At 35.5% G+C, this 25,840-nt stretch overlaps 1 long non-coding RNA gene across 19 annotated transcripts in view; it reads left to right on the top strand.

Moving 5' to 3' along the window:
* The window catches only part of LOC147845619 (uncharacterized), a 388,114-nt gene that overhangs the window by 23,560 nt on the left and 338,714 nt on the right, over positions 1–25,840 (top strand). For all 19 annotated transcript variants that reach the window (XR_015480733.1, XR_015480736.1, XR_015480747.1 and 16 more), the window contains one exon: positions 21,802–21,946. This is a non-coding gene — a long non-coding RNA (uncharacterized LOC147845619). The remainder of the gene's footprint in view (positions 1–21,801; positions 21,947–25,840) is intronic.

Here is a 25,840-nt window from a genome sequence, read left to right as displayed (position 1 = left end):
CTTCAGAAGCATTAATAGATTCATTAACATCAAAGAACATTGGTAATATGGGAAACTTTTAGTTTCAAAGTCACAGACACTGAAAAAAAAAAAACAGATAATTTGCCAGAATTGTTGCCACAGCATGAGGAAATACAACAACCAGCACCTAAAAAAGCACCACAGGCGGCTAAATGAAGAGCGTCTTGCTAAAAAGTCAATTGAAAGTATTGAAAGTGACACTCAGCCTCGTACAATTTCAGAGTTGTTTTAGCCATGTTAGTTTGCTGCGTGTTCTGTATTTTTATATTTCTCTTTTGTTTGTATAAGTTACACTATCTCCCTAATTTTCAGTTCAACATGTTTACAGAAAAGTAAGGTCATTTTATTTTTGCTCACTCTTTGCTCTAGAGAAAAATTAGTTTTTCAAATTATAATTTTTAAAAACAAATTTGACAAGTATTTAAGTAGGTTAATATCTTTTCAGTTCCTTTTTAACTAACACTCACTGCATTTTAGCAGAAAAAAGCTACAATACAGATTATTGAGCTGAAGCTTGACTACGAAATTAAATCGCAAGTCAAAGTGAAATCGCAATATGTCATAAATAATCGCAATTAGATATTTTCCCCAAAATGCACAGCCTTAGTGTCCAGCAGTCATGTTAGAGTGAAATAAATACAAGTCTTTTTTTTTTTTTTACGCAACGTGATGGGTTTTTTTCCGCCCACAGAATTGATTGAAAAGTTCATAATAATATGTCTTATTAGTATCCACTGAATAGGATTTGCAAAGAAACTGGGATTAAAAGATCTGTTCCAACTCTCTATGATCATCTGTACCTCAAGAATGAGTTTTACAAGTTTAAGTGTTTTTAAAAAGAGCATGTCTGTTCTAAAGAAAATACTGAAATTTCTGTAATTAATAACCGCTTGAATCACCACAGCTGCATCAGTACAACTACATACACACAACAGGAGTCCCAGTTCATGGGCGTTAAATCTGGTTTATTTTGTATAGTAGCATAATGGATATATAGCAGTATATATTAACTTGTATCCTGTCACATTTGCTGTAATAGATGTAAAAAAAAAAGTGCAAAGCTAAACATATTTGTGTGCTGTATGTACTGCAAACTTTGTAATAGGGTTGGGCCGAAAGATGATGCCATCGTCCATCGCAGATGGGCAATAGAGACAATACATTGCTGAGTTAGCATCGCCGATCCTCTGCCCCACCCCCGTCGCAAACCCGCTCGCGAAAAGTACATAGTTAGGCCCTGTTTACACTAATACGTCTTATTAAAATGCCATTTTAGAACAAAAATGATCCACATCCACACCGTGTTTTACCTAGCATTTCTGAACAGCCCTCCGTCTGCTGAAAATGCACATCATGTGACCACACATACACACACACACACGCACACAGCCACACATACTGTCATGCGCTCGTCTGAGCTCGAGAGTGCAGTGTATGTCGGACAGTTTATCAAGGATGTACCGCTGGATCGCGTCTCATATAGTTGTTAATATTAAGTAATAACGTAATATTTTATTAATCTTGTCTCTGTTTAACAACTCTTCTGTCTTTTGAATCTATCAGGTAACGTATCACAGCATCAGTACACTGCTTCAGTCTTTCACTTTCACACTTGTACTTAGTAATTTTTGTGAAAATCTCAGATACTGTTGGTTGTGCACCTTTTTTACCGACCAACCTCCTGCGCAAAAGTAATTGACAGGTGGTAATTTGTGTGCAACTTATCTGTTTATTTATGATTTGTTTATGGGTAAAACAAAGACCATGCGGGTCAGGTAGTTGAATCGGTAGGCTACAAATAATTAATTTATGAATTAATTATTTATTCATAAATAATTAATTCACCTCCGCCTATGACAATGATGCCATCGTCCATCGCGATGTTTCACATTAGACATTGTACGATGCCAAATTGGTCGACATCGCCCAACCCTACTTTGTAATGGTATTTGTGTGATTCATCAGCTCAACTTGCTAAAACTGGGTTGTACTAAAATTTTTCTCTCAGAATTTTCTTCATTCTTCTATGCATGGATTCAAGATGCTTGGAAACGTTCCCATGAAGTTTTGGTCCATTTTGACATGTTATTTTCTTGGCCTGGGCTAATATAACATTTTCATGGGCATTTGGTCAGTAAAGCTGGTTCATATAAACCACCAGGACATGCTTCATGTGGAGCAGCATTTACTACATGGCAACATCACTTTCAGTATCAAATTGATTTAATCACACAATAATGACTTTAAGATAATTGTGCTGTGATAATCACAACTGGTTGCTTACCTTCTTAGTGAACTACGGAAAATACTACATCTAGTAACATCTTTTTTACTCCAAACTTGCAAAATTCTGTAATAGTGTGGTTAGTAACCCTGAATATCAATAAAAGCAGTTAAATATACAGTTTGTAATGCATGGCTATGATTTCTTGGGTTTCTTTTTTTTGTGGTTGTCTGGAGTTTTTTCACTAGAGCGCCTTCTGTCCTTTGGAGGAGATTTTGTAGGGATAGTTTACAGTTTAACCCAAAGAATGACCAGTCTGGTTGATGAAGAAGAGCCGGAGTCAGAGATTTAAAAAAAATAAATTAAGTTTACTGAAGATAGTTTGCAGTTTCATTCGCAGAAGCCAGCTTCAACACTCTCAATGAGTTCCTAGGCCACTCTGCTTACAGTTTCAACAATCGAACAATTATACTCTTTACACAAGTCCAGAAAGGGTGGGATCCAGGTAAACAGTTCTCATTGGTTACAACAGAAATAGACAATTCTAAATACATGCGTCAAAGAAACATAGTATCTACTTCCAGATATGGATGGCCTTAATGCGTGCGTCAAAGAAAGCATTGTATCTGTCTCCAGATATGGATGGCGACCTGATGCCTAGAGGTGAGGTCGCCTTAAGTTATTAGGAGCTGATCTCCGACCTGTAAAAAGCTAAACCAGGAAAACAATAGACACAAAAGACCATCTGTGTTAAAGACTCAAGGATGTTTCTTGTACGTTCAGCTGTGTTATCAGGCTGGTTCAAGACTGTTTCCATCAACAGTCTGCTGCAATATCTTGGCTGCACACAGTCTGTCTCCACACAAAAAGGAATTACATTAAAATTTATTATACTCAAAAATAGATCAATCAAACAGCTATAATATTATAGGCAATATCAGGACAACTAGAACAGGTGTCTTCTTCTCCTCTGTATGGGGAGAGAGAGAGAGATCTCCATGACCTATGACCTGGTTTTTGTGTCTCCAGAAAACAAAGTTAAAATAGACAGGCAAAAAGAGAAACAAGGACAGAACATTCTTACAGTAAGCAGTTTTAACTTATTCATTAGTTAAAATCAATTCACAGTTAAATACTGAGAAACAGGATGATGAAAAGGATAAACGTTGGTCCATGATGAGACGGATTGGAAAGCAGAAATCCGAATCCTTCAATTTACTGATCACAAAACTGTACTTTCCTGTTAATATGTGCATGACACTCTCCGCTTTATTCAATCACATTTTTATTTTATTTATTTATTTTTTTAAATTCTGATTAATCAGTGATCACCCAGTCCTATTATCTTTAATCATTTGCTGCAAATTTGTTGGCCATCATGCACCTGTAATGTCAATCTCCCATTCCAGCACATCCCATAGTTGCTGTATTGATTTGGGATCTCAGGATTGGGGGCCATGTAAATATGGTATACTCATTGTCATGCTCAAGAAACAGTTTCAGATGATTTGAGCTTTGTGATGCTTTATCCTGCTGAAAGCAGCCAAAATGCGCACACGTGATCAAAGAGGTGAGATGGATATGCAATCTACAGGAAGGCGGTTATGTTTAAACCAGGCTTAGTTGGTGCTGAAGAGTCCAAAGTGTGCCAAGAAAATATCCCCTACACCATTAGACCATCAACAGCCTGAACCACGGATGCGAGATGAAGGCAGGATGGGTCAGTGCTTTTATGCTGTTTACTTCAAATTCTTCTAACCTTACCATTTGATTGTCATGGCAGACTCATCAGACCAGGTGGCCTTTTCCCAGTCTACTTATGTCCAATAGAAATGGTGAGAGTGAATTTTACCCTCAGTTTGCTGTTCTTAAAAGGAGTCAACGTGTTCTTCTGTTGCTGCTTTAGCTCATTCAAGTTTGATGTGTTTTACATTCAGAGATGCAGTCCTGTAGACTTTGGTTGTAACAAGTGCTCTTCTTCAAATGAGTTGCCTTTCTAGCTCAACTCTAGAAATGGTTGTGTGCTGTGAAAATTCAGTAGATGATCTGGCTTTTGAGTTGTTATTTTTGTGAGATTGGCTGATTACGTTTACATTTACTAGCAGTTCAACAGTAAGTGGCCATGAGCTATTTTTCCAGTCATCTGTTTTATGTGTATTTTGAGCAGCTGAGCTTCTAATGAGCAATCTCACTCCTCCAAAAACCACCCTGCATTTATTGCATTTTGTCATCTTCTTCTATAAGGCACTAGTCATTTATTATAAAGCAAAAAGGATCAGGGTTGCTTCTACCACAGCAAACTCTATTTTTTCTTTTTGGTATTTGGTGTCAGTTTATCGGGATGTAGGGCTGCACAATATATTGTTTGAGCATCGATGTCGCAATATGTGTGTTTGCAATATTCACATCACAAGACATGCAATGTTGAGTCAGGATTATACAGTAGATGACCAGAAACCACAGGTCAAAGCATTTTAGTAGTGCATAAAGAAGTTTCATTAAGATTAATTTTCTTAAATAATTTAAATGGTGAAGAAGACTATACAGTGTTATTTTACATTTGATTATTCAATTTCTGAACCTGAATACTGTTGCTCTCTCCAGAAAACCATAGAGCGCGGTTTATTTCACTTTCTTTTGTTCAGTTGTGTTTATTTATGATTGTGATTGTATATAATAAATTACGTTAAAACTATTTCACTACCCTACAAAATTATCCCAAGTAATGAATTTGCAAATAGAGCTTTTTAAGTCATCTGGTGAAATATATTGCAATATATATTGGAGAGAAAAAATCTATCACAAAACAAAGTTTTTACAATATCGTGCAGCCCTGTCAGAAAGTGAGAATTTAGTCATCTTTGATTCATTGGATGGAAACTGTACTGTATTCACAAATGTTTTATGTAATATTGCAGTTTTGTGCATATGTTTAATTGGCATATTTTGATAGAAACTATTATAGAAAAAAAACCCATCAACCATTCAGTATTGAAAAAAAAAAAGCTTAATGATACTGATATGCCAGGAACAGAACAGACTTGCAGGCTTAAGGCCTTAAGCCTCCTTTCCACAAGAAGTGACAAGCGACATACCGGAAGTCATTCATTTCTAATGGAGAGTAGTCCGGGAGCTGCGTGGAGCTCTGATCATTTCCGTATGTGGAAAATTCGGATCCGTTAAAAAATTTGAACTCCTGTGACTAGACTGTATGCGACCAGCCGACCGGATGTGATGTTTTTCAGTGTTGTCCAAGCAGGTCCGTGCGTGGGCTAGTATTCATTCATTCAGCCGTGGTGAACACACAGAAAATAAAGTTTCTTGCTTTTGTACTTCTTTACTTCGACACTGCAGAATAGTGCTCACATGGTGCAGGACAAAACTGAAAATTCTGTGCGACTGCCACAAAGGGGCATAGTCCGACAGTTGTGCCTGAATGTCGTGTGCAGTGGAAAGGTGGCTTTATACTTTACTAAACAACTCTACAGAATAGATGCTTGGAGATTTAGAAACTGTGGTGAGAAGCTAAGAAAACACACCAAAAGAAATATAGTATTGCACATCTTCGTCATCTGAAACCCTTGGTGCAACTTGCCCTCTCTGGCCTTCAACCAAGACAAAATGGACTCACCCTCAGAGGATGCATGGGGTCTGTCGACCGAACGACTGGTTCACACGCTATACAACAGAGGGGGGAGGTAGGACCAGAAACAACATCCTCGTGAGTTTTACGATCTGGGAATGTCAGAGGAATCCTGCCGCGGAGCCGCAGGTGAGGAGAGAGGAAGAGTGGCAGTGATCCAGAGGCATACAAATGCAAGTGCAGATCCACATGTTGGGGATGAACACATCAAGCTGAATATCGACAGGAAGTGGCCCTGTGACGTGACTGACGACCCTGAGCGCTGACCTCTTTGGCAGGGCGTTTCTGAGGCTCAGGAGGGGATGGGAAGATGTGTGAAGTCAAGGGAACAAATCCAAAGGAGCCGCCGTGCTCCGGAGGCCATTATGTCTCTGTCAGGGAATTCCTGCACGTTTTCGGCCCAATTCCTGAATGTCCGCTCCAGTCGATGGAGCGATCTGTCTCCGTGCCTCTCCGCAGGGGGTGAGACGGCCTGCAGGAAACCAGTCAGGTCTTGAGGGCAGCCTGGAGGATCTTGAGCTTTCACGCCGCCGCCTTGAGAAAATAGATGTGTGCACCTTGGACTATATAATGGCCCTTGAGGATTTGTAAGGAGCATTGATGATGCGTGCGTGCGAGTGAGTGTCATGATGTCAGTCAGCTGGTGTCCTGCTGCATGGACTTCCTGTCTGACTTCAGGGCTTGTGTCGCTTCCTTTAGTTTAGGAAAGACTGTTTCCTCGCTGTTTTTAGGCAGTTTCCAATTCAAATGCTTTCATGTCTGTTTACTTTATCTTAATGAGGACAAACCAAATCACTGATGAATCTGTTTTCTTATGTTAAGTTATTTGAAACTATCACACTAATAGAGCAGTTTATATCAGCACAATTGTATGCCAATAAATTTTTCTGTCCAGACTAACATTTATATGTATGCGATAAAACCTTTATTAGGTATTATTGTTGTAGTCTTTTTGTTTTTCTTACTTTCTTTTGAATGTGTGGTGTTCTAAATATGCCAATTAGCATGCTCAAGGTTTTTCATTTGAAGTTTGTGCTGTTGTTGATAATCGTTTTGGCAGAATAGCAGAAATAAAATGTGTAGAAACATTGGCACACACTTGACAAACATAACATGTCATATCTTAAAAATGAAAATGGGGGAAAACAAACAAACATTGTTTTTGTGTTTATTGCAAAATATTGAACTATATAGCTGCGTCCCAAATCGCATACTTATGTACTGTTCTACGCCATTTTGTAGTATAAATAGTGTAAGTAGTACGTTCACACGGAAAACTAAAAATAATAAGTGCATTTTAATTACCCGGATGCACTCATTCAGCCGGTAAAATAAAGTGTGTAATGATGGACACTTCACTCACTCAACGACCACAGGTTTGCTTACGTAGTGGAAGGTGCGGAGCTATCGGACGCACATGTTGAATAACTTTATTTATTTTGGATGCTGAAAGCAAAATTCTCCTGCGAGAGTGATTATAGCGCCTCCCGATTGTGAATGCGGTTATACTCATGACAGGTATTATTTGATAGTTCATTTATTTTACTGATTTGGCAACTGAAAAACGTCATCAAGGAAACGGTTTAATTTCTGCTTAGTTAAAAAACATTAGTGCTCCATTTGGGAAAACACTACATGCATGTACTATGCTGTTGAGTGTGTGAGCATAAGTACATAGTGCATGGTGTAAGACCAGCTTATACCTCCATATCTGTATTTAAGTCTCTCATATAATCAGAGTGAAATTTACATTTTCTTTCAGAATCGTAAACTGCAGAGCTTTACGCATCATGTGCATATTACAAAGTAATATTTTAATCCCGCAAATAAGGGTTCAAAGGTAAAGATTTTTTCTACTGGCCCAATTGGCCAGATTTTTACTTGCCCTGCCAAAATTTTCACTTGCCCAACCAAAAAAAAAGACTAATAGCTATTTCTTAGCCATATATTTTAAATAATGTGTCAAAAATTATGTCTGTGAATCTTTTAAATATTAAAAAAAAATTAAATGTATGATGAGCAAAATCTAAAGTCATATGCAAACAAAAAGAGCAGTATGGAAAATGTGCAACTATATTATTGCAGTTCTAAATTATTTAACAAAAGGTGGCTGACTTGCCAAACTGGCGACAAACTGCAAAATATCACTTTACATTTTTCATTGTTGTACCCAGGTGAATGTCTGCTCCCAAGACGTTGGAAAGAAACATTTTCTTTTAGCCTCATAATTTGATGTTGCTGTGTTTTCGCTGTCCTGGTTGTTACTAGATTTTGGAAAAAAATGTGCTCACAAGCAACATCCAATCTGATAAGGGCATAATGTCCATGCTACGACAGTAGTTATTCTGTCTACTGTCCCGAGCATCTCGCGTGCTGGCCCTGGACCATTGGGCAGTCCTTATGGTTAAGCCCTGCAAATTCACTAACATTTTTTTTAGTAACTCATGCACCTAATTTTTTATTTTGTTGCCTTATTTTAAGTTTATTGTGCATGTTTTACTGATTTGTTAGAATGGTTTGGGTGATTCATAAATTCATAACCCATTATAGTCCCATCATGCTTTATTGGCAAGATTGCCATGTTGTTAATCATTGATTGGTTTTGATAACGAATAACCTTGACATTTTGGTTTTAATAACACTAGTACATTAATGTTAAAATAAATAAAGTCCCACAACATTGTTCACACTCTTAGGCTTTACTTAAATGAAAACCTAATGCTTTAAACAAGTTGCAATGCTTTGCCAGATATGATTTAAGATAAGTTCTTGTTTTTTAAAATCATATTTATTTTTTATGTCTCCAGATTTAAGTTTTGTAAAATCGAACCACACTAACTACTGTGGATATCCCCCCACAATAGTTTAATCAAGTAAAACCACATTAGTTTCACACATTGTGAGTTAGACACTTATATACAGCAATCGTTCATTATTTCATCAATTTATCAAGCATTAAATCAACCCAAACCTGCTACTGGTAGTTAAAACAAATAAACAAACCAATAAATGCAAAATAACTGAAAAAAACCTGAAGTTATAATGTCCGTAATTGGCAATGAACAGATAACTGCATCACTTACAGCGACGTTGCTTTTTTTGAACAGGATGTTCTTTCTTATTATAGTGGACAGTTTGCTGAGCGCTTACTGAGTCATTAAGCGGCAGCATTAGCACATTAGCTTCCTGCGTCTGTTCAATCTGTAGCCTCTGGGTTACTGCCTCCCTGCTGGCGAACTCTAGATGCGTGTTGTCAATAAAACATGATGAGACGCTTGTCTGTAATGACAGCTCCACCACTAAATCGTTCTCATTACGTCTCATAAACTTTCCTCTCTGTTTAAATGGGCACTGCATATAGCATTTATCCTAGTTGATGTGATGCTACGTCTGTTGTATGTCATGGCGTAGTTTAGAAATAGTAAATGTCAGGCATGTTTAAAGGTGATGTGTGTAGGATGTGAAAACTTTGAGAGGCAAAATATTTACTGGAAGTTTTTGCAAGTTTGTTATTGTTGTAATTAAAATATTATTAATTTTATTAATATTTTAACTACAAATATTCAAATGTTTTATAAATATCTTAATCATTTAAATGTTTTGTCTTTCGTTATTTAGAGGTCACGTGATTTGCATATAAATAAAAAGGATATTAAATGCAAGTATAATGCCTAAATCTAAATTACTTCAAATTGTTCAAATAAAATGTCTAAGCATGGGGAAAATGCTCATTTTAAGATGTGTTTATGTAAAGTATTTTACAACATACCTATTCTGACCTTTTTGTGTTTATTAAGATACATAAAATAATAAGTGATCATAGGGCTGGGCTATAATGCAAAAACTATTTTCATAATATCATGTTTCATATCATTCAATATCGACAATTATCAAATATTTTCAACAATACATTTAGAAATATTAGGATTTTTAAAGACACTTTATTTTAATTACCAGCATACCAGCAAGGCAAATAGTTTTAATAGTCAAAAACAAAAATATTTTAACAAAATATCTGGTCTCTTTACAATAAAATAAACATAAGTGCTAAAGAGACTTTAAACTTGATCAAAAAAATGTTACAAAGTGTGTGCAATGGTAAACCGTAAATACTGAGCAATCAAAGCAAACTTTAAGTGTGAATAATAATGATACAGTAAACCTCAAACTCTGTCAACAACACGTTATGATAATCAAATCTGAGCTTTCAAGTTAAGGAACCAGCCATCATTATTCAAATAAACATTGCAACATTACAAATTGTAATGTTGGATTACTATGTTACCCCTATGCTAAAAAATCTTTCAGATGGGGAGCTAGTGGCTGGGATGCACAAGAAAAGAAAACAAAAAGCCATTTAGGGGGCATCCTTACATTCTTTTTTTTTTTTTATTTACAATCTGCTCACCACAGCTATTTTTGCATGTGATGTTATTCTAACCTTAAGTCACATCCGTATATATTGGATTCCTTCACCATTTACAATGCACATTGTTCCCATATGCGCAACGTGCAAGTTGGCGGCTCCTTTGGAAATGGCAAACTTACACCCCAAGTTTATTGCCACTGCTTCTAAGCCACGGACATTTTAATAAAATTATAGTGCTTCATACCGAAACAAAATCTTTATTTATTTATTTTTTATCAATATTGTCAATTGTGTACGGTCAATAAATAACTATACCGATTTTATCACCCAGCTCTAAATGATCGTGAAAATTTAACTTTTTTGGAAAGGATTATTTAGAGTCTTAAGTCATTCTAGTAGGATTTTTTTAAATAACAAAAGAATGACAATTTGGTTTTCTGTTAAATTTTAAATTCTGATAGCATGAACTTAAGCTAAATTAGGCTCTTGCTGCTAATTGAAAATTTTATGGGGTTTTGTGAACAAATATCTGAACTGGAACCACAGCACATTCCATAAATAATTACAAAATCCAGAAGCATAAATCTGCCAGGCTGCTGTCAATCTCAGCACATTAATCTCCATGGCATCTCTGCAAAGTCCTGCCCTACATGGCTATTCGATCCTTCACTGCCAATGTTTTCCAGTCAGAAGCAGCAGTGATTCTCCCTGGATGCCAATACATTGCTTGAAGTACTTTTCGACAAATAATTCCAGCTCTTGCATCAATGTTGACTTTGTACTAATGTTGCATATCTGAAGGGATATTGTGTTTTTCTAGGTGCTGTGTTTCCGAAAGTTCAGAGAGAAAAAACTTTGCATTTTTTTTCTTTTATACTCAAATCAAGACCTTTTTCAAGACTTCAGCAGTTTCGTTTTGCCCGACTGCTTGTTAAACCAATATTATCTACATTTTGTCCTGTTTCTGTGTTGCGAGAGAGCAGTATTGGGTCATTCATTACAGATCATTTGCCACATTAAATCTCCACCTTTCTTGTAGCCATTTTTGCTGACTCAACTGAGCAATTGGTTTTCTTAGTTTATGTGGGTTGCTTTTTTTAGTTTATGAGCTTACAAGAGTTGTGCCAAATTGGGTTATTGACTTGTCACTAATTAGACACAGATTTAGAGGCTTGCTGATGTATTTGTGACACGAACATCTCTCCTTCCATTGTTCTGTATTGATTTCTAGTATCTTGGGCAAGGAAATGGACAGAGAAATCGCTTTGCTGCTGAAATATTTTTAGATATTATAAAGTAATATCACACAAAATGCAAAACAAATTGAGTAAATTATATTTTATACAACACTTCAGCAAGCAAAAAAATTTTTTTTAAAACCAATTCACACTAGAAGTGACAAGTGAACATTCGTTACAATAAGCAAGCAACTTCCTGTGAATTTTTTTTTTTTTTTTTCTGGCTGCAAGCCACAGGGAATGTTGGTGACATGCAGTATGTTGGTCTATCTAGTGACCCAACAAAGTTGAGAAAGGACATGAGGTGTGTTCCAAATGGTATATGTTGCCCTCCAAATGGCACTTCAAAGTAAAAAAATGAATAAAAATAATGCTCGCCATATAGAATTTATTTGAAACCTATGTGCTCCAAATTGGCCATTTTGGAATGAAGGATTTTGAAGAACACAACTCACTTAGGACAATTATCCTTAAAACAGGGAAGTTGTTTTGTGTCATACTCTGCACTTAATTTGAAAGGGTGCATCCCTATGCACTTATCCAGAGGTGCCCAAACCGTTTCCTATAAAGTGCCAAAAACCAAACTTGATAGAGGGCTGTGGGCCAAATATATACCAAACCGTATTTATTAAATTTGGCATGGGTAATTGACCAATTTATTCTGTAATATTTAAAAATAATGACAAAATGTTGCTTTAAATCATAATAACTAAATCATATTAACTTAAATCAGAGGTTACAATTTGTTTTTGTCATGTAATATTTTATGTATATCCATTTTGCCATGAAATAGCCCTAAGTTGCTGATATGGCAATGAATAATAAATAAATAAATAAACCCCCTGAATTATTAGCCCCCCTGTTTATTTTTTCTCCAATTTCTGTTTAACGGAAAGGAAATCAACACATTTTCAACACACTTCTAAACATAATAGTTTTAATTTCTAATAACTGATTTATTTTGTTTTTGTCATGATGGCAGTTAACACTTCTGTACAGCTGAAAGTGACATTTAAAGGCTTAACTAGGTAAGGTTTAATGTAATTAGACAAGTTAATGGATAATGATGGTTTGTTCTGTAGACTATTTAAAAAATATTAAGCTTAAAGGGGCTAATGATTTTGACCTTAAAAAAACCTTTATATTACTGAAATAAAAACAAATCAGACTTTCTCCTGAAGAAAAATATTATCAGACTGTGAAAATTTCCTTGCTCTGTTAAACATAATTTGGGGAAAATGTAAAAAAGAAAAAAAAATTGCTGATAATGCTAACTGACTGACAGGTGTGTGGTGCTCGAGGCCAGCAAACAGGTTGTATAGCCATTTTACTTCACTTTACTTCAGGATGCATTAATATCACTCTGTAGGTCTATTGGAGACATTCATAAATATTTCTAGCAAATCTAATAAATGTTGGAGATATACTTGTTACATAAACGCACTAAATCGCACTTCAGCAGCGTTTATTTGAGAGCACACAAGAAGATCTGCGCTTGATCAGCGTATATTTTAGGGGATGCTTACCGCTAAAGCTGGAAAAAATCCTAGAGGAAACGCTGAGATATATATTTATATACACATATACGTGTATATATACATACACATACAAAAGCCAAATAAACATACAACATACAAAAACCTGTAGGACAGCAACCTCTCCGATTTGAATTGTAATACATTATTTTTCCTGCACATCATATACTGCAAAGATATCCCACATTTTCATTCCTTTGTTTTAATTGTTGCATTAAAAATGTGCATGCAGTCTTGCCTTTAAATTAATCCTTTATTTTTTTATGGTGTTTCATCTATTTGGCAGATTGGTATCTAAATGTGGAGGAGCTAATTCCCGTAATTTTAATTACATGTAAAAAAAAAAAAGATGTTATTTTGCAATTGTTTTTTTTTTTTCCCAAAGAACGTATACAAGCTGACAAGCAGAATACAGCCTTGTTTTTATGCAGATAATTCTCTAAATTCTCTAAATTATAAAACTCTAATTTTCATATGCAGAATTGGCTTGGCTTGGGCAATCAGGCGGCGATTTTAAGGAAGTGATACTTAATGTGGCAGGGGTGTCGTTTGTGGTACTAAAAAGCTTTTTTTTCTTTTCTTTTTTTTCTTTTTTTTTAACTACAAATCTGGGTTACTAATTATTTCCAATAGAGTATGAAGAATTGTTTTTCCCCATGCCGACTCCACCCCCAGGCCAATCCCACAGCTGTGACACGACCCTAACCAAGTCTATCCTTCAACTTCATGCAAATGAAGAGTGTCTTTCACATGCTACAATCAATAGAGCTCACATGCTCCTGCCCCAGCCCGGTGTATTCTTCAAACTGTAGATGTACACAGACCAGCATTTGCAGCAAATAAATAGCCACAAGGACAGAGAACACTTTTTTTTCTTGTTCATCTTTATAGTTGAATATTTTATGTGTGGATTTTGTTTGTATTTAGTGTTTTACCTCAACAGTGTTTATTTTCAGTGGAAAACTCATGCAGTCACTGAACGTCTAAATGTTACCTGAGCGACCTCAAGTTGAGAACTCTCACTAGGTAATTTACCGGTAAAAACAGGATATGCACAAAAAATAAATTTATGATAATTACGGATAATTAATAATTATGCTGTATTTATCATAATTATGATAAATACTGCAACGCTTAAGAAAAAAAAGTGATTAAAATTGTCGATTTGTTTAAAAGGCTAAAAGAGTGGTCAATTATGATTTCATGATGACTCTTTATATAAAGGCTGTAGCTCATGAAAGTGGAAGAATTGACTTTGAACTTAAACTTACTCGTATCTGCTTGAATAAGCTTTGGTCAGAGGAAATTGTGATAAATTATCAATAAATAACATCTATAATGATTATATTAATGATCATGACAAAATGCATTCTGGCAAACTGAGCTAATTAATCTAGTTTCTAGACAATTTCTGGAGAAGAAGACCTTGATAAAAGGCTCAATAAAATTCCCCTAGATTTTTATTTTTTTTCCAAAAAGGTTTGTGCACTAAATAAATGTAATGTATTCATGTGGTTAATATTTAATTTCACAGCATATTTATTTGGATACAGGCTTGTGAGCTCGGTGAATACATTAGCTCTCTCCACTGCTATTACGTTTATATAAGATATATAATGAGCACATAAATAAGTTATTTCTGCAGGGTCTGTTAGACAGACCAACTCCTGTTGAACTTATTGCTAATACAGAATGAAATCTCATTATAAGAGGCGATCTCATTCATGTGAAACCACAAGGAGCTGTCTGTTTGGATATGTGACCCTCGGAGTGTAGCGCTGGCATGCTGAACGCTGTAGAGCAGATGGACAGTTTACAGTTAAAGGGCACCTAAGACCCGCTGAAACGTCCCGTTGAGAACTGAGACGGTGTCTGCTCCACATGCATGAAAATGACCAGGGTTATGGCTCTTCTACTGTCAAAAATCTGTTGGTTTTAATTTAATCCAATGACTTTTCGTCTTTTGTGACAGGATGTGCAAGTTTAAGCTCTCAACTCTCAAATGATCCATTTAAGTAATGCCTGACAAAACAGTGTGAACCATGCACTTTTTATTTATTATTATTGTTTTTTTTTTTGCATGAGTTTGTGTCTGTGTTGAGAGGAGTATAAGGAGTACAGGCTGATTGTTTCAATGAAACAATTTGATTCAATTTTCCACTCAATAAAATTAGCCATCAGGGCTCGGGCTCTCCAACCGTCCACAGTCCCTCATTTCCAGATTCTGCTCCTAATTGAACGAGTTTATGTACTTGTCTGCGAGAAATTGGAAAAATTCATCACCTGGAAAATGTGATATTTTTCTCCCTCCCGGCTGTGCACAGCTTGTTTTGTCCTCCCTCTCCCCCCTTCTCTTTTACTTCATCAAAATGATGAGCCACTATGAAATTAATATGGTGACATTTGCATGCCTGTGTGTGTGTGTTTGTGTACGTGTAGATTTTCAAGGGAATTATCTTAATCATCTTAAAGAAAAAAAAAACAAATTGCATCTTAATTTCAGGATGATGAATAAAGATTTCTAATAATCTTCGCAATCTGAGACTGATTAATTTCAGGAGTATAGCTAGTCACTTTTAGTAGATGTTTCATACATGTTAATGTCAGCGAATAGATTCTATATTATTCATGCTGCAATTGCATACAGTAGGTCAAGTAGTGTAATAAATTGTAAGGTTTTTAAAATGGGACTTCTTGTGGTAGAAACAATGGTTGAAAGACATTAGCTTTGAGAATGTTTTCTCTGTAACTAGTGCTCACGTTCATTAATTCATTCATTTTCTGCTGCTTTTCCGGAAATCTAGTCGCGGGAGCAGCAGACTTAGGAGAGAACCCCAGACTTCCCTCTCCCCACACATTTCCTTTAGCACCTGCGGGGGAACCGAGAGAAATAGTCCCTCCAGCGTGTCCTGGGTCTTCCCTGATGCCTTCTCTCGGTGGGACATGCCTGGAACACCTCCCTAAGTAGGCATCCAGGAGGCATCCGAAACAGATGCCCTAGCCACCTCAGCTGACTTCTCTCGATGTGGAGGAGCAGGAGCTCTTCTCCGAGCTCCTCCTGGGTGTCAGAGCTCCTTAACCTATCCATAAGAATGTGCCCTGCCACCCTTCGAAGGAAACTCATTTGTATCCGAGATCTTTTCGTTTCAGTCATGACTATAGGTGAGAACTGGAACGTAGATTGACCCGTAAATCGAGAGCTTTGCCTTTTTTTCTCAGCTCCTTCTTCACCACAACGGTCCAGTGCATTACTGTTGCCGCTGCACCAATCCGCCTGTCAATCTCACGTTCTATCCTTCCTTCACTCGTGAACAAAACCGCCGTGTCACACTTGGCAGCAAACCGCCCTAGTGCATGCTGAAGTTCCATGTTCGATGAAGCCAACAGAACAACATCATCTGCGAATAACAGAGATGAAATCTTGTGGTCTCTAAACCGGACCCCCTCCAGCCCAAGGCTGCGCCTTGAAATTCTGTTCATAAAAATTATCAGTATAATTGGTGACAAGGGGCAGCCCTGCCGGAGTCCAACATGCACTGTGCTCATGTATTCACAACAAACAATGGAGTAGTTTGATGTTGTGTCTGAGTGTGGAATAATAAGAGTTGTTGTCTTCCTTACATTCTGCAGGAGCTAAAGTATTTAATTGTATTACTGTATAGTACAATATATTACTGTGGTATAAAGTAAAGCTAAAAGTCATTGAAGCAAAACAAGACTGCTGAAGAAATTGCTGATGAGAGATGAGGGGCACTTGTCACGAAAGCAGCTGAGCTTTTGTTATGCCACAGTTCACTAATTCTAATAAATAGCCAGAATATCTATGTTTCCATCCAAAAATGTGAATTAACTTTGTGCAAAACTGGAATATTGCTTAAAAGACATGCGAATAAACGTTTCATTTATTTATTTATTTATTTATTTTTTAGGACAACTGTATCTCCAGCAGAAAAGATATCCAAAGATGCCATTTTAAATTGTAAAGAAATGTGTTTTTAAAGCTAATGAAGTTAGCAGAAGTCAACTGCTTTTAATTATTTCGCCTGACATGTTTACTCTCCAAAAATATTTATACGTTTCTGATTGAGAAGTAATGAGATCAGTTGTGTGCTTGAATTGAGATGGCAGTCTCATATTGATCAATTGTGCAGCTCTAACATGAGTGTTATTAGGGTTTAAACTGACCTGTGGAGTTCATGCAGATTGAGTATTGCAAAGGGACTCAAATCAAATGTTTAGACAATTTTTTATTTTACCCGTTATCAGAAAAGTGCTTTGAAAATTTATTGGATTGTATTTGTATGACCACATACGTTTTTCTTAAAGGGAAACATGCTTCCAATCCCCACCCCTAAACCTACCCTTTATCAGGGATGAGCAAATCAAATAAAAATGTACAAATGAATATGAATTAGCACTAAATTAAAAAGTTTACTTTAAAATTTTTATTTTTATTTTTGCTTGCCATATTTGTTCGCAAATTTTATAAATTAATTAAATTAATAAATAAAAAATATAAAACATTTATAAAATAATAAAAGCAAATGTTTTTGTAAAATTGAGAGAATTTTGTGGATGAAACTGCGGAATTTGTTTATGAAAAGTGTGAGTGTGTGTGTGTGTGTTTGTGAGAGAGAGAGAGAGATAAAAGAGATGATCGTGAGATAGATGGAAGAGAAAATGCTGTACGATCTGCCATCTGTGTGCAGGGTTTCTCTCCTGTGCTCCATATGGTCAGGAGAGATGAGTTACAGCACACACATATGCACAGATGCACATGCTCTCATACACACATTTATGGCTCATCTTAAAACTTAATTATCCAGCCTTTTTGCTCCAAGTCGTCTTTCTTTGGCAGCAAATGAAAAGATTTCATAATAATGATGACGATGATGAGGTTGATGATATCACTGAAGCCTTTGTGCTGTGTTAAAGGATCTTAAAACTAAGGCTGAACAGTATATCGTTTAAGCATTGATATCACAATGTGGGTATATGCAAGTCACATCGCAGGATGATTAATTTATTTAAGATTAAAAGATAAAAATATTGTTTTATATATATATATATATATATATATATATATATATATATATATATATATATATATATATATATATATATATATATATTTTTTTTTTTTTTTTTATACAATGAAGACAATATAATTTTTCATTAGATTGTTCAATTTCTGTACTTGAATACTGTTAGACTCCCCATAAAACCATAAAGCACTGTTATTTATTTTTGCATGTAATTTATTAATGTATGCAGATGAACTGCATTGAAAAATACTTGATCATTCCAGTCGTTCTAAATTAATAAAATCTTTCCAAATAGTACTATTCAAATCATCTAATGAAATTATTTTTATATTGCAATATATATAGAGGCAAAACAAAATATAGCAATGTCAGATTTTTCCAATATTGTGCAGCACTTAAAACTGTTGCAAGTGAAATTGAGCTAGTATCTCCAGTGTATTGCTATCAGATGTTTTATCAAAATAAAAGCTGTTTTATCAAATGAATAAACACTGAAAATGGATTCAGTATTATCAATTCAGAAACAATTCATCAATTAATTCAGAAATTGATAGTAAATTTCATAAATATGAAGTGAAGTAGAACGATTATTACATTACAGGATTATTACATTTAAATTAAACCAAATCTTTGTTTGAAAAAAGAATACACATTCACTGAAATAAACACTTTCAGCAAGCTGTTGAGCCAACATTGAATTTGTTCTGTTTATTTAGTTAAACTTAGTATTAAAATAACTGAAAAATTAAGCGAATTGTAAACAACAACCCATAAACTAACTAATAAATATAAAGTATAATAAGTTGATAACTGAGAGACTGAAATGAAATTTTCTTGTACACAAACTCTTATAATCCAGTTTTCTAATCTAATCTCTCTAATATTCTTTGTTTACAGAATCAAAATACTGCTTCATTTGCAAGAACAATCCAAATGCATTGACTGAACTGAATTGGTAGGGCTGCACGATATTGGAAAAATGACAATGCAATATTTTGTATGTCTGCGATATACATAGCGATATGAATACAGCTTTATTTGAAAAGAAATCTTCATTATAGATTGGTTTGCCATCATTTTGCAGAGGAGTGAATCGCAAAAAATATATAACATCACTTACAAGCATAGATAAATACAATATAGCAAAGATAAAGTGAGTTATAGTTTTTTGAGGTGTCTAACAGTATTCAGGTACAGATATTAAGTAATCAACACTGCATTGTATTCACTGTATTTTTTATTAAAGTTACAAACAATATAATGCTAGTGGCCTGATGTTTTAAAACTCAGTCACAGGCCTTAAAGGGATAGTTCACCCAAAAATGAAAACATTTACTCCGTTTACTTACCCTTCACTTGTTTCAAACGTTTATGAGTTTTATGTGAAATTTATGAGACAATATCTTCTTTTTGTGTTCAACATACAAAAAACTCATAAAGGGGTGAAATGAAAATATTATAATATTTATTAATTTATTAAAATAAATTAATGTTTTTGGGTGAACCATCTTTTTAAAAATGCAAGCAGGTGATAAACATTAACTCCATTATAATTAAACTCTGCACTGATTGTAATCAACTATAATCCCAGCTTAACATTTCATATTCTCTGATGTGACTATTGTAGATGCACACATCGCGATATCGATGGTGAAATGATATATTGTGCAGCCCTAATCAGTAGAACCGATGTTTAATCTGAGAGCATTTTACAAATATAATGCTTGTCTGTACTTACAGTAAGTTGTGTAAAGCCTAGAACTGCAGCATCATTATTATGGTTATTCTCACTAATGGCACTTTTGTTATTCTCACACAAGCTTCTTAAACACATTTGTTTAATGTCATTTGTGGAATTGCTGCAATTGATAAACATGCTTAAGTCTTCATACACATGTTTTGTGTCCCATTTTCTCATTTCTCTCACACACACACGCACACACACACACACACACACACACACACACACACACACAGTTGTGAATAAGTGTTATATATTATACTTTGTAGTGATGGACAGGCTCCTCGCAGGCTGCCAAAATGAAATGAGCACAATTACCAGGGGCGACAGAGCCTGGCCACATTAGGCTGACCAATCGAGCAGAAATTCAAATGAGCAACACACACACACGCACGCACATGCACAGGCAAAAACGAGTGTGGCTCTAACTCTGTATAGAAACCCTTTACAATGATGAGCCACGATAATACATTGAAATCAGTGTAAACTTCATATGGCATGAAATTGAATGTCTACTTTCAGAAGCTTCATGGCCTTTAAACCGAGGGGGGCATTTGTCCCTCAATATGTCTGAGTGAAAGAGCTTATTAACTCAACTTAAAAAAAAAAAAAAAAAGTTTGTATTTTATAATTAAGTTGCATGATTTGTTAACTCATTTATTTATTTTTATTTTTTTGCTGTCAAGTTCAGTTATACTGTATAGAAATGGAAAAAAATGGTTTATATAAAAAATGTTTTATATTATTAGCATTCTTATATAAGTATATAAGGTAAAATGGTACAAATTTTTGAATGTCTTGATGATTTATTAAAAAAATAAATAAAGATGACATAAATTAACATTACTTGCTGAAGACACCCACTAAACGCCATTCGCTGTATCAATAGTTTATATGCAATAAATGTTCAGGCATTTACAGTATGAAATTATGCTGTTAAAGACAATGGAACCCAAGCTGTGTGGAAGAATAAGGTATACTGATTGCCAAAATATGTGAATATAGGAAATATTTGAATAGCGGAAATACTATTTCCAATTTGGCCTGTCTTTGTCTACTTTTTGTTGTACAATTTATTGCACTAAAATATATATTGCGATAAACGATATTATTGTCATTTTAAGACTCATTATATAAAGCCAGATTTACAATAATATCACCACAATGCAATTACACTCTTCCGAAGAACTCACTATTTTTTTTTTTCAGAAAATTTCATTTAATTATAGTTATTTTTACTATTTAATAATTAGGCATTGGTATCAGAAAGTAAAACGCATATCTTAAATAATGTTAAATAAAAAGTGCAAGGTGAAAAGTAACCGAGGCTTCGATTATCTGCTACCAGATCTATTTTCAGTTGTCAGACACCCACATATATATATATATATATATATATATATATATATATATATATATATATATATATATATATATATATATATATATATATATACTATAGTAATATACTATAGTAATGTACAGTAAATACTAAAGTGTTTTTCTATACCATGCGGACACTGACACCTCCAAGAGAGATGTTGTGCAATCTGCTGAAATGTTGCTGGAATAGTTTATGTATGGGCGATTTATATATTGCATCACCAAAAACAATTAAGGGTCATGTCCTTGTGTTGTGTGATAAGTCCACACATTGATTATTGTAACAGGACCATTTCCAATGTTGTTTTTTCCCCACACATAATGTTTCTTAAACTGTAAAGTAGACAGACACTAACTGCATTTACAGTGATTTGTTTAAACTTATTTTTTTATATTTTATTTAATTTTTTTGACACTGCTTTTAAAAACTGGAGTTGGTCGGATTTTCGTTTTTTTTTTCTCTCTCTTTTTGAAAGTCTGAATAACTTGTTTTTTTAAAAAGCTCTTTTAATACAAAAGCCCTTTACTATAGGAAAGATGTTCAGTGTTTGAGTTTACCTTCCATATGAAGTCAGCATTTTAATTGTGCAACTTTATTTCAGATATGGTGTTGATCCAGCACTCCGTTGACTGAAATGATGATGAGACAGACTCTGGCACAATCTCTGGACGTCGTCTCGGCTGAAGCTCCGCCATGCCTCCTCAGCCTGACTCTACACAATCAATACACAGGAGCTGGAGAAACAGGTCAGCTGATGCGCTTCCAGTAAGAGAAGACCGACAGAATAGTTCGGTAGAGAGTCTTAGATCGGGTCTCAAGGGTCTCCTTGTCAAAAGGCACATTCAGCATAGACGGGATAAGCACAGTTTTATTGGTGAATTTGTGCAACAGGAGCTTGCAAAAACATTACAGCCACTGTGAAAGTTTGTGGTTGCTGGATTTTCTAAACTGGATTGGACGCGTACAGATATGTTTTGATAACTGTTATATTAGCAGTATTTTTGCAGGTTGAAGGTATTTACTTTACATGATGTAATGGCATTCAGTTATTTTGTGGCTTTGAGGAAATTACTAAATAAGCAGTTATTTACACTAACTGCATGTATTGTGTGCAGCTGCTGAGAGGAAATGCAGGTCTTGATGAAATCTCTTTTATTGTGCATCACATGATAAATTTAACTAAAAATGCTCTACAAATGCTTTATGAAGGAGCATAATATAAGAGTGAGTTAACCTGTAAAAAACACTAAATCTGCATAAATTCAATCCATGTGTTTAAGCTTAATTTGGTCAAGATTAAAGTGCAGTTTACACTAGTGCGTTTTTATTTTAAAATGGCATTTTAAAGGGAAACTGCTTCTTGTCTTGACTAATGATGTTGTGTTTCAGAAAAAAAAAAAAAAAAACTTTGTCCACATTAAAGAGCCTAAAATGCATGTAACCTTAACATTAGTTCTCACTGTGCATGCTCATATTTGACCAGTATTCGTACTTGCAGTCTAGCACTTGTTTAATGGTCATATGAAAGGAGCTTGATGAACCAGAAAACAATACACACAATAGTCCAGAAGATCAGATGAGTGATTGTGGATTGCCATGCCAGCATTTTCAAATGTTTGCATTGTAGTCTTATATTTAGTCCTTCTTTACTGAAAACCAGCATTTCTAATCTAAAACAGGCATTTTTCAAAGTACTCCATTTTTGCAGGTTGCAGATGCTGCAGTAATGTGGATTCCAGCTGTAATCATTATGAAATTTTTACTTGTGTAAATGGTATGTAGAAATATCAAGTGGCTGTAGTTGTGTACACTAATGGTTAACTAGTAAGGGTTATCAACATTCCCACTATTGTGCTTCTATATTTGTTTCTCCATTTAAGATGCATGCATGTGTAGTCCTTTTGTGTAAATGATTGTAAAACCTGAGCACAGATGTTTTAGTTGGGTAGGGTTAGAAATAGGGCTGCAGAATATTAGAAAAATCTGACATTGCGATATTTTGTTTTGCTGCGCTGTATATTGCATTTATGAATATAATTTCAGCAGATAATTTGAATAGCTCTATTTTGGAAGATTTTAATCATTTAGATCAGGGGTGTCCAAACTCGGTCCTCGAGGGCCGGTGTCCTGCATAGTTTAGCTCCAACTTGCTTCAACACACCTGCCAGAAAGTTTCTAGTATACCTGGTAAGAGCTTGATTATCTGGTTCAGGTGTGTTTAATTAGGGTTGGAGCTAAAGCCTCCAGGACACCGGCCCTCCAGGACCGAGTTCGGACACCCCTGATTTAGATCAACTGGGATAGTCGAGTCTTTCTATGCGGTACATCTGCATAAAATATGATAAATTATAAGCATATATAAATACAATCAAACGTAAAATACCATGGTCATCATTGTTTAAATAATTAAATATGTATCTTTATGTTTTTAATATCTAATAAATTTTCTAATCCTGCGATGTTACTATTGTGTAAACACACCACGCGATGTCGATGCTCAAACGATATATTGTTCAGCTCTAGTCAGAAATGAACTTTTCCATTAAGGGGCGATATTTGCCATGGTGGATTGTTTTCAAGGGACATTTTTACCTTCATATAAATACTTTTTAAAATGACTTGATTCATTGTTTCTGTTACCTTTTACATTGGCAAAACTAGCTAATTTCAGTCCATGATATTAGTCTAGTTATGCAAAAACATGATTCTTTGAGGAAAATTTAGTGTTCGGAATCCACACAGGGATGGCGAACACTCAGAGATCAGCTAATCTAAACACGTTTGATTGGTGCATTTTTATCGCTGACAAATTTAAATGTATGAGATTGGTATGATTTTATTGGTAACTACTCTGGAAACCTGTGATTGGTGGTTTTTATTGGTGATGCTCTAAATTCCTCTGATTCAGGCATTTTCAGGGGTCCATGTGCAGCGGTGACTAATCTGTGAAATGTGTGGTTGTTTATGATTTTGTTAAAGTCTGCATAAACTGGTAGCTGTAACTGTTTCATTCCTCCTCCATATTGTGACTGATCCTAGAGAAACGCAATATTAATGTGAAAACAGTAGGCATGGCTTGTTTTTATCTACTTTGAGCCAATTGGATGTCGTACAGTATGCGTTTTATTTAGAGAGATCAGTAAAAGGGTTTGGGAAGTTATTACAATAACAGACACCTCCTCCTCGACATTTTGGTTTTTGTCAGCACGGTCCGTGGTTAACCCAGTACCTCACACATAATCTGAGGATTTAACTGAAAACAAACAGGAATTGCATTTTCAGATTTCAATTAAAAATTAGACGGGCAAACTATTTTTCTTAATGACATGCACAGATGAATTGTTCACCACAACACTAGCAATGTGAGCTAACGAAATCAGTATGGTTAGTTTTGATGTTGTGTACTTTAAGTGTGTGCAATCTGCAATTCTGTGAAATTCCTCAAATGGTCACTTTATTCAATTTCACATTTCACTTTATTAGTAGCTTCCACTTTTAAGCTTCGTTATGCATTTTGTTGCCCCCTTAATTTGAATTTTTGGTGCATTTTTGTTTTCATTTATTTATAGCTTATTCTGGACATCAGATCCTAGGATGGTTAAAGTAATGCAAAGCCCACGAAGCTATACATATTGCTTGGTCTTAATCAAAGTAATTTATAATAATTTTAATCAGTAGTTAAATAATAGTTAAATAAATAATTAAACTACTGATTAAAATTTTTGGATTTGTTCCTGTTCATCAGATTTATACTGGCATTATTTATTGATGTTCATTACTAAATGTACAGTAGGCTGGTTTTAGAGCGGTAGATTTTGGACCAAAGCCACAATGGCGGTTCTGCTTCACTTGAATTTTTGGCTCCGAGTCTCTTCAGACAACGGTTGGGTCTTAACTGCCATTTTCCTTAATAGTGCTGAAGTTATGCTGCTCACGGCCGCACATCTCTTGCGCTCATATCTCCTGTTCTCCTCATCTGCTTGAGCTGCTTCTACAGAGGCGGATAGAAATGCTTAATTATTAATTGGCTTGTTGTGTTTGTGCCGGGAGGCAATAAATAACGTTCTCGTCTAATGAATAATGGGGTTGGTTCGGGGGCCCCAGCTCAACCGCGGATCCCCACGGTGAGCCATTAACGTTTTACAGTGTCTCCAGCGCTCGGAGGAAGCCGCTTTCCTGCCAGCCCATTACCCGAGCACCAGGGAGGCGGCCGACTGGACCCACTCCGGGGTAACACTGCCGACCCTGGCGGCCCGAGAGGACAAGTGTAGCCGCGGGGTCGGCTATGGGCCGCTGGAGGAGAACAGAGCGGGTGACTAGTCAGAAAAGTTTTATGGCAAAGTTTGCCATTCATTGTGTGGCCAGCTCACGCAGAGCCTTAGGGGTCGAGGGTCTGTTAGTTTTGAGTTGATCAGCATTAGAAATGGATTATTAATACGTAGATATATTTTTGTGAAGTTATGGGTCACAAGATTGCTGAAGTGAGCAATTATGTAAAGAAACAACTGCTTCACTCCTGTAAAAACACAAACACTTCTCAATCTCAATATCTTTATTGGGTTTTTAAAAAGGCTGCTGCAATAAATATAAATAGGCAGTCTAGCAATTTTGTTGTTTTGAGTTGATCTGCACCAGAAATG

Source organism: Danio rerio, chromosome 3, assembly GCF_052040795.2.
Source record: "Danio rerio strain M-AB ecotype USA chromosome 3, GRCz13ab, whole genome shotgun sequence".
NCBI classification, from domain to species: domain Eukaryota; kingdom Metazoa; phylum Chordata; class Actinopteri; order Cypriniformes; family Danionidae; genus Danio; species Danio rerio.
This window is presented reverse-complemented; position numbering and strand designations above follow the sequence as displayed.